The sequence below is a fragment of the Myotis lucifugus genome, unplaced genomic scaffold, assembly GCF_000147115.1.
Source record: "Myotis lucifugus unplaced genomic scaffold, Myoluc2.0 scaffold_212, whole genome shotgun sequence".
Lineage (NCBI taxonomy): Eukaryota > Metazoa > Chordata > Mammalia > Chiroptera > Vespertilionidae > Myotis > Myotis lucifugus.
The window spans coordinates 1,306,659-1,317,332 of record NW_005871260.1 but is presented as its reverse complement, the minus strand read 5'-3'; positions in this window follow the sequence as shown (position 1 = coordinate 1,317,332).

Here is a 10,674-nt window from a genome sequence, read left to right as displayed (position 1 = left end):
TCCATATCTGGCCATAAGGTACATTTTATATTTGCTGTGCACACTTTTGACAAACAGTAATGATCAGTTTTGTGACTGCACACAAAAGAGTGTGCTGACCCAGTTAAGTTCTTTCCTACACGGATTCCCCGGATATCCTTCTGCAGTATCCAAAAGATCTTCCATGTACCAGACTATTGTCAGTTCTAAGCAAATCACACATATTAGATGATACTGCAATTTGTTAGTTTTAACCAAAGCCATCTAAATGGCCCAATCATTTCATCCAGCTGGAGCTCTGGGGAGAAAGCATTCCAGCTGCAGTGGATGGCGGTTAAAAATGCTGTGGGTTTGGTGCTTTATTCAAATGAATTTTTCAACCAGAAACTTCAATCCTGTACAATATTTTGACTGTACAAGAATTCTCCACCCAACTACAAAATAATCTGAGGACATTAGTGGGTTTGTAACAGATGCAAATATGTGGAAATAAGGAGATTCCATATTCTAATGTTTCCAAAGCCTCACATTTAGAAACGACCAATCTGTTTAACCTAAGGTCTTGGTCATGTGAAAGGACAAATTTAGCAAAAAGAAGAAGAGAAAAGAGAGAGAGAGAGTGAGAGAGAGAGAGGTGGGGGAGAGAGAGAGACAGAGACAGAGAGAGAGAGAGATGCTCCTGGAACTGATTTCCTGGATAAACAAATTACCCTTAAATTGGAGCTACCATAAGTTAGTTAAACAGGCACTTACTTCCATATCATCAAATGAATTAACTTTAACTACAAGACAATTTTTTATTAATTTCTATTCTCATAGAAAATAGAAATTTTACATGAGAAATTTATTTATTATGTAAATTTGTCTGAATTTATAAGAAATCAATTCATGCATAATGATTATGTTCTACTTATACAATTACATTTTATAAAGGAAGATATATTTTTAGACCCAAGGGATTTTGTAGTGTGAAAGAAAATCCTTTTAGTACCAACGATACATTTCCCGCAAAACCCAGCGGCAGGCGATGCCTTTTATTTATTTCCTAAGTAGAGAAGTCATGAGGCAATAAACTATTCCACTCATCGTATTAGTGGTTAGTTAATCTGATGTGGGAGAAGAGGTGAGGGCTGAAGAGAGAAAAACCACTGTTCACAACATTCTGAGTGATGGTTCATTCAGCAATTACGATCCCTTCCCTCCATGTTATGAAAGCAGCCGAGATGAAAGGGACTGAAGTGTTCTTCCTGACTGGCAAAGGCTGCCATGCAAACAGTCAGGAGGAGGTGGAGGGGGGAAGATCCCAGCTCTCTCCCAGGGCCTTGGCCTTCAGCACCCTGGGGATTGGCGGAGACTCCCGCACATCAGTATTCCAGCAACCCACTCCCACATGAGGCTGAAATGAAGCCCAAGTGCCTGTTACTAAATACAGCGCCTGCTTTTCAGACTGACAGAAGAGCTCCGGCTGTGCACCTCAGAGGTGAATCTTCACTTTACACACTCCTAACATGGTGAGTCCAGCAATTTGTCAGCCTGTGAGCACAGAGGAGACCAGCGCTGTGCTCCAGGCCCCTGAGGTAAACCCCTTCATTGATGGCAGAACGGGAGCTAGATTGACCACTGGTCACTGCAGATCCTCTGGTTACTAATAATCACAGATCAAGTCAACATGAGCTGCAAGCCAGGGTCCAGCCCCCTTCCAAAGGGCACTGTGTGTGGACAATAAGCATTAGGTCAAGGATCAGGGCAAAACGAATGGCCAAAAGCCCATGGGTCACTGAAATGAAACAGGAGATAAAAATAAAAGGGAAAACATCCTCAGGAGGGTGGGAAGGACAGTAGAAAAGAGGACAGTAGAGGGACTGACAGGTGCGTGCCACCCCCTCCCCACGGCTGTGTCGTCTGCTCTGTTGCAGCAGCTGCTGCCCAAGCGAAGAGGAAAACAGGTGTCCCTGCTGGCTTCTTACCACAGACCCAAGCAGTGAGCAGACTGCAGAGGGCGGCTCCCGGGCCACTCCACATTCTTCCCAGCCAGCTGGGGACCCACCCTTCCAGGACAGGCCATTCAGGGTTTCAGAGCATCTACCGAGAGCCAAGGACTTTGGCCCTTGCAGAAATAGGACAGTAGAGCCAGCCAGTGACTAGACAATGAGCGCCCCTCCTAACCTGCTGAGTATTAGAGTGAAATACAAAAAGTATCCCTCCCCTTTTCCTTGGGGAAAAAAGAGAGAAGCTCTGTAGCAGCTTCCCACCGGCAGGGCTGGTAGGACTGCAGGTTCCTTTTGGAGAGGGGGTGATGTATCATAAAACCGAGTTTAGTTTTAAGCCACCTCTGTCATGCTGCCTGTTGCTTCCAGAATTTGGCAGGTGGGTTCTCAGTCTACAGGAGGCCAGGGAGGGGCGGGACACGTTTACAGAATGAAGCATGTATTCCTGTAAGGGCCAAACGTGGGCATCCGGGCTGTGGGCCGCCCCGCTGCTCCCTGTGCTGCTGTGATGACAGGGCAGTAGCTGGCCAACCGTGTGTGCTGGTTTCCCTTTTGGAAACCTACATGGTACAAACTGCTTTTCACATTTTATTCTGTCAAGGCCAGCGTCCCCCGAGAAGTACATTATAGGAGATCTCTGCAGTAGAAGTGAGATATTGGTTGGGCTTATCTGCAACAAAAGGCACGGACAAAACTCTGCTGGACATCACCTTCCTCCTGGGGAAATCCTCTTGTGCACATGGAGTGAACTTCCCTGCTCCCAGCCCCACCCAGGTATTGTCTGCTCCCACTGTCACTGTGTCCAGGGAGGCTTTCAAGTGGGACAGTTTGATGGGGGCTCTGCAAAGTCTCAGTCTGCAGATGGTGCCCTGCTGAGGGCCGAGCTCCAGGCAGCTGTGGGGGACAGTCCCCCTCCTGGCACAGGGGAGACCTCTGTTGACACAGGTGGCACCTCTGCTGACACAGGTGGGACCTCTGCTGACACAGACCTCTTGCCTGGGTAATGCATAAAGAGAGAAGGCCACCCATGGCTTCAGCTCCGCTACTTCTGGGCTCTCAAGCCACTGGCTGTCCTCTGCCACCTCTACACTCTCTCCTCTCCCTCTGGAGCCCCAAGTGTGGCCATTTCAAACCACAGCCCCCTACACCTCTCTGTGCTCTCCTGGAAGGTGCGGGGGAGCAAGATCTGCTGTCCCCACTGCCCTCAGCACCCACCCTGGTTTTCTTTTCAAGCTTTGTTGCTGCATAAACTCATAAGTGGACTGCTCTGTGCCCCTTAGAACCTCAGCTTTTGATCCAAATAAAACCCCAGTAATAACTGTTTCCAGATACAAGAACCAATTTAGGGGCAGAAACAAATAAAGCTGCAATTAACTCTTTCTTGCTCTTACTGTTTTTGAATACAATAATCTTAATTCTCCTTGGCAATGTGGACCCTAGATACTCCAAAAAGTGTCAGGAAATGTAGAAGAAAAGCATAAAAAAATAAGATATAACATCTCCTATTGCACCAAGTGAAATATCGATAGACTCTATCACAAAAGGAATAAATGATGTCCAATGGACAGAAAATAAATACTAGGAACGTTTAAAAAGCATGACTTCATTTTCAATAAAAGAAATTAAAAATTCTTTTTTAGAACTTGTGTCACTGCCCATATTTGCAACCCAAATTAAAAAAAAAGAGGAAGGTTGCTAATTAATTCCCTTGAGTTCTTATTTGAGTGGTCAGTTAACTTCACGAATTCATAAACTCAAAGCCACAGTTTAACTTCAGCCCACCTGTCGCACCCACCCCAGGTTGGGAGAGATGCTTTAAGCAAAGGTTACTACTGCTTTGATGCTTTGCATCTCAGTAGTCTTGGGCTCTAAGAAAATGTGGATTTGGACATGCTCATACTCACAAATGAATTACATTGGAAATTAATATTAACCAATAGGATTCCCTTCATTCAACAATTAAATTTTGAGACCTGCTACATGTCCGTCTCTGTTCTTGCTGAAGGAGGTACTGTGGGGACCAAAATCAAGTTCCTACCCTTTGGAGCTTATCATGGAGGAAACAGACCAAAACAGAACAAAACCGATTGTCATTATAACTCTGAAGGAAATGAGTAGGGGAGAGGGTGAGTGAGAGGGCCAGCAAGAGGGCGCTATTTTAGAAGCATGGTCCCAGGAGAAAGGCCTCTCTGAGAAGAAGGCATTTTGAGTGAAGACAGGCAAGAAGTGCAGAGGTGCTGGTAGAAGAAACAGTTCAGGGTGTTTGAGGCCCAGAAACAAACTGGCACATGGTTCAAGCCTAATAAAACAAGGGGAGAGAGAAGAGGAATAAGATTGGTGGGTAGGGAGGGATCAGAATAAGCCATGGAGAAGTTGAGACTTTTATTCCAATTTCAATAGAAACGCGTGCAAGGGATGTTAGCAGGGAAAGAATGTGATCTGACCTCCGGGTTAAATGTCAACAATTTCTAAACAGAGCTCTAACCATAACTACAGCTTTATCATCCAGGAGATGACGATGCAGATCTCCAGATACCCGCCGGGGGCCTGCACATTATCTCAGCGGCTCAAGGGGCTGTGAGAGCCTCAGCCTCTTGAAGTTTGAAAATTCTGCATCACCAGGGACCTGAGTTGATGCACATCCCAGAATATGCCAGGTAGGAATGCTCTTTTCTTTCACTTCTGGGTCAGGAACCAGCAGGACTTTCCTCTCTGACTATATCCAAGAAAGTCAATAGCTCCTGCCGCCAACCGAGATGATGAACTCCCCTCCCAGTTATAGAGGACTGTGACCTTGCCTTGATTACCACATTCCATGGGCTAGGTTTGCACAGAGAGAGCCAGACAGGGGAAGACAAGTCGATTGTCCTGTGTCAGACATCAGGCCTGGACAGACTGTTGTAATAAAACAGCACATACGGAATACAATGATTTTGATAGCGGGGCTTCAGGTGCATTCTCTTCCCTCTGCTTTTGGCTACCATCAGTGGCTTTTTTTTTTTCCGATTCTGACACCGTAGCTCATTGGCACTTAAATGAAAATATCTACACTGGATTCTTACCTGATGACCTTGGGGTGGGGGTAGGAGTAAAAGGAAAGGAGATCAATTATATTTAATAGGAAATGGGCTGAAGATATATTTTTGTGGGTGGAGATCCTCTCTTTAAGGTTGACCACTTAAACTTTCCGGAGCTACCAATAGAAGTGACATGATTCCCGTGCCACAGCAAGGCCTCATCGGTCTCCATAAAACATCATTTAATATTGATGAGATTTTTTCTCACATGCCTTCCTTAGTCTCAGGCTTCAAAGAGGGCTCATTGGGGAGACTTAGGAAGGGCCATCCGCTGAACAGAAGCCCGAATCCCAGGTCTAATTAGTGATGCTGTTCTGCTTATGATGAGCTGACATGCCCTTTGCAGGACTCCGGGTTGGTAAAGCCCTCGGATCAAGATCAGCTTAAAGGTGGTTTTTCTCTGTGCACGCATGGAACACAACAGAGGAAGTGCTTCTTTCTAGGCGGCAGCGGGATTCTGTTTCTTCAAAGTGGGAGAAGATGTAGGCAACGGCCATTTTTCACAATAAATATTAGCATTGCCTTGCACTTTCTAAACACAGATTTACTGGATAGGTTTGTGTGAATGTGTGCCTGTGGCAAAGTTCTTTAAAAAAGCACACACACACACACACACACACACACACACACAATAAAAACCTCTCAGCCAAGGCCAAGGAAACTAGTTCAGCTAAGAAAGAAACTGCTATGGGCTGCAACGCAACCCGTGAAATAATTGTATCCGGAGCCAGAAAACGCAGTCATTGAAAAGGCTTAGCAAGAACCGGGCTGGGACCAGGGCCCCAGTCAGCTGTGCTTTCATCTTCATAGCTTCCACTGCAGGGAAATGACCTTAAGATGACTTTCAAGCCCTAAATTTCTTTGTGAAAGAAAATATTAGGGAGAAATAAGAAAATTGTAGACAGGACCTAAAAATCATCTAGAAGAGGACATTCTTCTGAGTTTACTTAGAAAGGAAATAATTAAATTCTTTTGAAATGACCTTTCATCTTAAAGTACCAAAAAGGGGACTTGGGGAGGGAGGAAGCAGAGACAGAGCACCCAGGGTCAGACCACGTCTCCCCAGTCCAATTGCTGGAAATGGGTTAGATTGAAAGCTGGCATTGAATCAGGTCACCTTGGCACCTTGATCGGAGAGACCATCTACCAGGTGTGACTTGGCTCAATATCCAACTGTTACAACGGAAGGAAGAAAAGAGGAAGAAGTTGTTGTAGTGGCCACTGTGGACTCGCATATGGACAAAGCACCTGATGAGCAGGTGGGTGTTAGGGATGGTCCCTGTGCCTTAGATCCTGCATTTGCCATCCTCAGGCTCCCTTCTCTGCCTTCCTCTGTCCTGTTCTGGGTCCTAGGGGCAGACTGTCCATGCTCTTGGACGGCTGGGTGAGCCGGGAGAGCGAGAGGAGAGATGGCTGCTTGGGAACTCCTCTGCCTGTCCCTCCCCCTCCCCTTATCTCTGGCAGGTGGCATTCTGATAGGTCAGGCCTGCAGGGCTCCAGCTCTCAGTGGGCTCTGAAAACAAACCCCCTTCCCCTGGCCTTTCAGCCCTGGAGGTGCTAATGGCTTTTTGCTCCTGCTAATCGCTGGATGCTTCTGTTTGCTCCCTTCCCTCACCCACACCTCTCACAATAACCCCTTCATAGCCTTCTCGTCACTTAAACCACTTGAGTGGAACTGTGTTTCCTGCCGGGACACTGGCCCACACAGTCCTGAGGACATTTTCACAGAAAAGACTACAACTCTATTCTGAGGTAGATGGCCGTGTTACGGCATTGGTGACTCACTTAGTGTCACCGCCTTCGTGGGGAAATGATGTGACATGAGTACAGGACACAGAGTGGCTGCTCATTGCTCTCTTTAGGCAGGAGGCCCGTGGTTTTCATATGGGTGTTACAGGAGGTCTGGGCCAGAGCCACCGTAACATTCACATTGTGGGGGACCCCGCAGGAAGGTGCAGGGGCGCAGTGAATCGCTGCAGCTCGCTTTGCCATTGGTGTTGAGAGCTTATGACTCTAGAAATATCCTGCAGTTTATAAAGGAATGGAAACATTCGATCATTTGATTTTCTTCCTGGCTATGAGTCGGTAGGCAAGATAAGAGAAAGGCAATAGAGAGAAACAGGAGAGGAAGGTGATGGGGAAAGAAAATGGGGTTGGGGGGGGGAGAAGGAAAGAAAGAAAGTTACTACTAATTCTTTCTTAAATCTCAGCCAAGGCTAAATAAAGTTTCTTTTATAGAAAACTGAGTAATGTTGCTTGCAGGATTAATGCCAAGAGTTTTGCCTTGGGAAGGGGCCAGGCTACAGAGATACTTAATTTACAACCCGGCTCAGAGGCCTGTCCCGAGTGCGCCGTCTAAAACGTCCCTGGTCCTCCATGATCCTCTGCCCCACGACGCGTGTGAGTTTTCCTCACGGCACTAACACTACCTGTCATTACACGGAGAGGGACACACGTGTTGGTCTGTGGTTGGCCTTGACGCCTGGCCTTGGAGCCCCATGCGGCCAGATGTGTCCTGTCCTCTCAGCAGGGGCAGGTGGAGGGCGGCCATGGAGACTAATGGGACGGACCTGGGGATCCAGATGAATGAGTGGGGGGTGACCCCAATGAACAACTGGGGTTACGTTTTGTCTCAGAAAGCCTGAAATGGGGACACTTGCTAATTCAAAAGCAAATCTCCACAAAGGACTCTCTGGAAACCCGATTCAGGGCTTGATTCCCATGTTGTTCGTGGCAGAGAACGAAGTGGTTCTTCTCCCTTCCTCGGTGCCGCGCCTCCTTCCTCTGCAATGAGAGAGAACGGCCTCCAGATGGGGAGCCGCACGTTGCCGGCAGATTTAGAAACACTCCCTGGCATTTGTACGGGTGATGCAGTTTGGTGCACACTGACAAGTGAGTAATCTTCCATCTTATCGCTTTAATTTCAGGCTTCAGAGATGCCCAGCTCTGTTGTTCAAAGAGTTTTATTAAAAATTTGTGAGGAGAGAAGAGAAGTCTCCGGGGGCCTGTCTGATTTCATTATCTCTGACAGAGCACACAGATGGAGCAGAGAGGGCCGGCCGGCCATGGCGCTGGTGATGCGGAGGCCTCTGGAGCCGCAGATACTGAATCCAGATGTTCCAGGGTGCTGGGGTCTCTCACGGAATCCGACCCGCCGTGTGCAACCTGGTGCAGATGTCGCAGTCCTTAAACCCCCGGCACTCTAGTCAGACGACAAACACCCACAGATCCCCTTCCTTTACTTTGTCCCCTTAGTGTCACTTCTACCGTGGCTCCTCCCACTGGCCAAAGTCCATTCTCTGGTAGTTTCCTCTGTAAGTCCAATTCCTCTGTAGCTTAGAGGCCTAGCTCAAATCCAGCATTCTGCCGAGAGCGAGTGCTGCCATTTGAATTGCAATCCAGACAACATTTGAATTCACCTCCAAAGCATAATTACAGACTTCCCAAGATCCGGAAAGGCAGGGACTCGCCTGATGCCACCGACTAAAACACAAGGAGAGACTGGCTTGTATGGCCCCTAAGAAGGAGCACTAAGTCACAGAAAGGTAGTCACACAGCCACACCAGCTGCCCTCTCCCACACAGATTTGCCTGGTTGCCCAGAGAGGTCTCCCTGGTGAAAGATGCCCAGTAGCATTTTGGGAAGGTGTGGGGTGAATAAAGGGGTGGGAGGGAGTGCACTGGCAACCAGGCCTCTGGACTCCAGCTCCAGCTCACACTCCGCTCCATCACAGGCTTTCTCAGCCCTAGAGAAAGCTGAATATTTCCCTAGTATCAACTGAGAGCTTTTAAAAGTACTGGTGCCTGGGCCAAACCTCCAGAACAATTAAAATAGGATCAAATTAGAATCTCTGCCACCACCCCAAAGTTCTAGTGGAATGTGTAAGGTTATAAAAAGTTTGGGAGCAGCCCTGGTTGGTTTGGCTCAGAGGATAGAGCGTCGGCCTGCGGACTGAAGGGTCCCAGGTTCGATTCCGGTCAAGGGCACATGCCTGGGTTGCAGGCTCGATCCCCAGTAGGGGTGTGCAGGAGGCAATCTTTCAATCTCTCTCTCTCTCTCTCTCTCTCTCTCTCTCTCTCTCTCTCTCTCTCCCTCTCCCTTCCTCTCTGAAATCAATAAAAATATTTTTTTAAAACGTTTTGGAGCAGAAACTGCAAAGCTAATGCAGAGGATGAGTGTCTTTGGTTCCCCTGGCCACACTCTCACTTTCAGGGGGTGGGGGTGGCATGGCCTAAACGAAGGGGATCACAGCCAGAGATGAAGGTCTAGCTAGGATGACACAGAACCGGGAGGGCCCGCTCCACCCTCAGGCCCCAGTGCTCTGTCCGGATTCCAGATTCCAGATTCCATAGCTGCCTGGGGGTCTTCGGAAATTCCTGCCCAGGTGCCCAAGGTAGAGAAACTACCTGGTCTACGTAAGGCCCCTAGCACCTACCATTGATTCTTTGTTAAGATCACAGCCACCACCAAAGATTAAAGGATTCCTCCCTCCCTCTACCAATCCCTTCCACTTTATCTACAATTCTGTTGCTGCTTAACCTACTTAGGGTGATCACAGAGAACAGAGAGTAGCTTTTTTTTTTAATTCAATCATTCCCAACTTAAGATGGTTTGATTTAGGATTTTTCAACTTTACAATGGTGTGATAGTGATATGCATTCAGTAGAAACCATCCTTGAAATTTTGAATTTTGATATTTCCCTGGATTAGTATATTCTCAATGCCGGAAAGCAGCAGTCAGCCAAGCATCACGAGGATAAACAACCAGTACCCACAGCACTGTGTTACCAGCACTTGTGGGATGTCATGTTTTGTGTTTTCCCATCATGTCTATAAAACCCCCATCTCTGTCTCCCAACTTCTGGTGGGAAGAGGAAGGCAATCACTCTTGAGATGAAACTCATGATAATTGCTCAATTGTAGGCTAATGTCAGTGTCCTGAGCATGTGTAAGATAAGCTATGATGTTCTGTGAGTGCAGAACATTAAATGCATTTTCTATTTGCAATATTTGCAATTTACAGCGGTGTATCAGGATATAAACCCATATTATAAGCATTTTGTAAGTCATCGTAAGCAACATTGGTATGTTAGGGGTCATATTAGACTTAGCAACATCAACATAAGACACTTCCAAACCTGTAGAAAATGTTTATAGGATTTTATTTGAACCAAACTGATGACAATTGGAGGAAAGCAAGATATCAAATGCTGCAGAGAGTGGCAGTTTTGCAGTTTGTTTATTTTATGCATTTGAGATTAAGGGGGGAATTAAGGAAGATTACACGCAGGTGGGAGCAAGCAAGGCAGGGATTGGATGACAGGATAGTTAAGGTGATGTGCTCTCTTGAGGGTGTTTTTGCTTTTGAGGGGGTCTGAAAAGAGGCAGTTCACAGGTGTGGTAATCTAGATCCACAGAAATAATGCACAAGGCTGGCTTAAGGCAAAGAGAAATTTTTTACTAAAGAAGTTATAGGGTTGAGGCATGATTAGTCACCATGACCTGCCCAGTTAGGAATTTATGATCAGATCACCCTGTGAGGGTACTGTACACCACAGCAATGATCCTGATTTTTATCCATAGCATCACTGTCCTAGCTAGTGGGGTTGTGAAGGGCACTCTCTGTACAG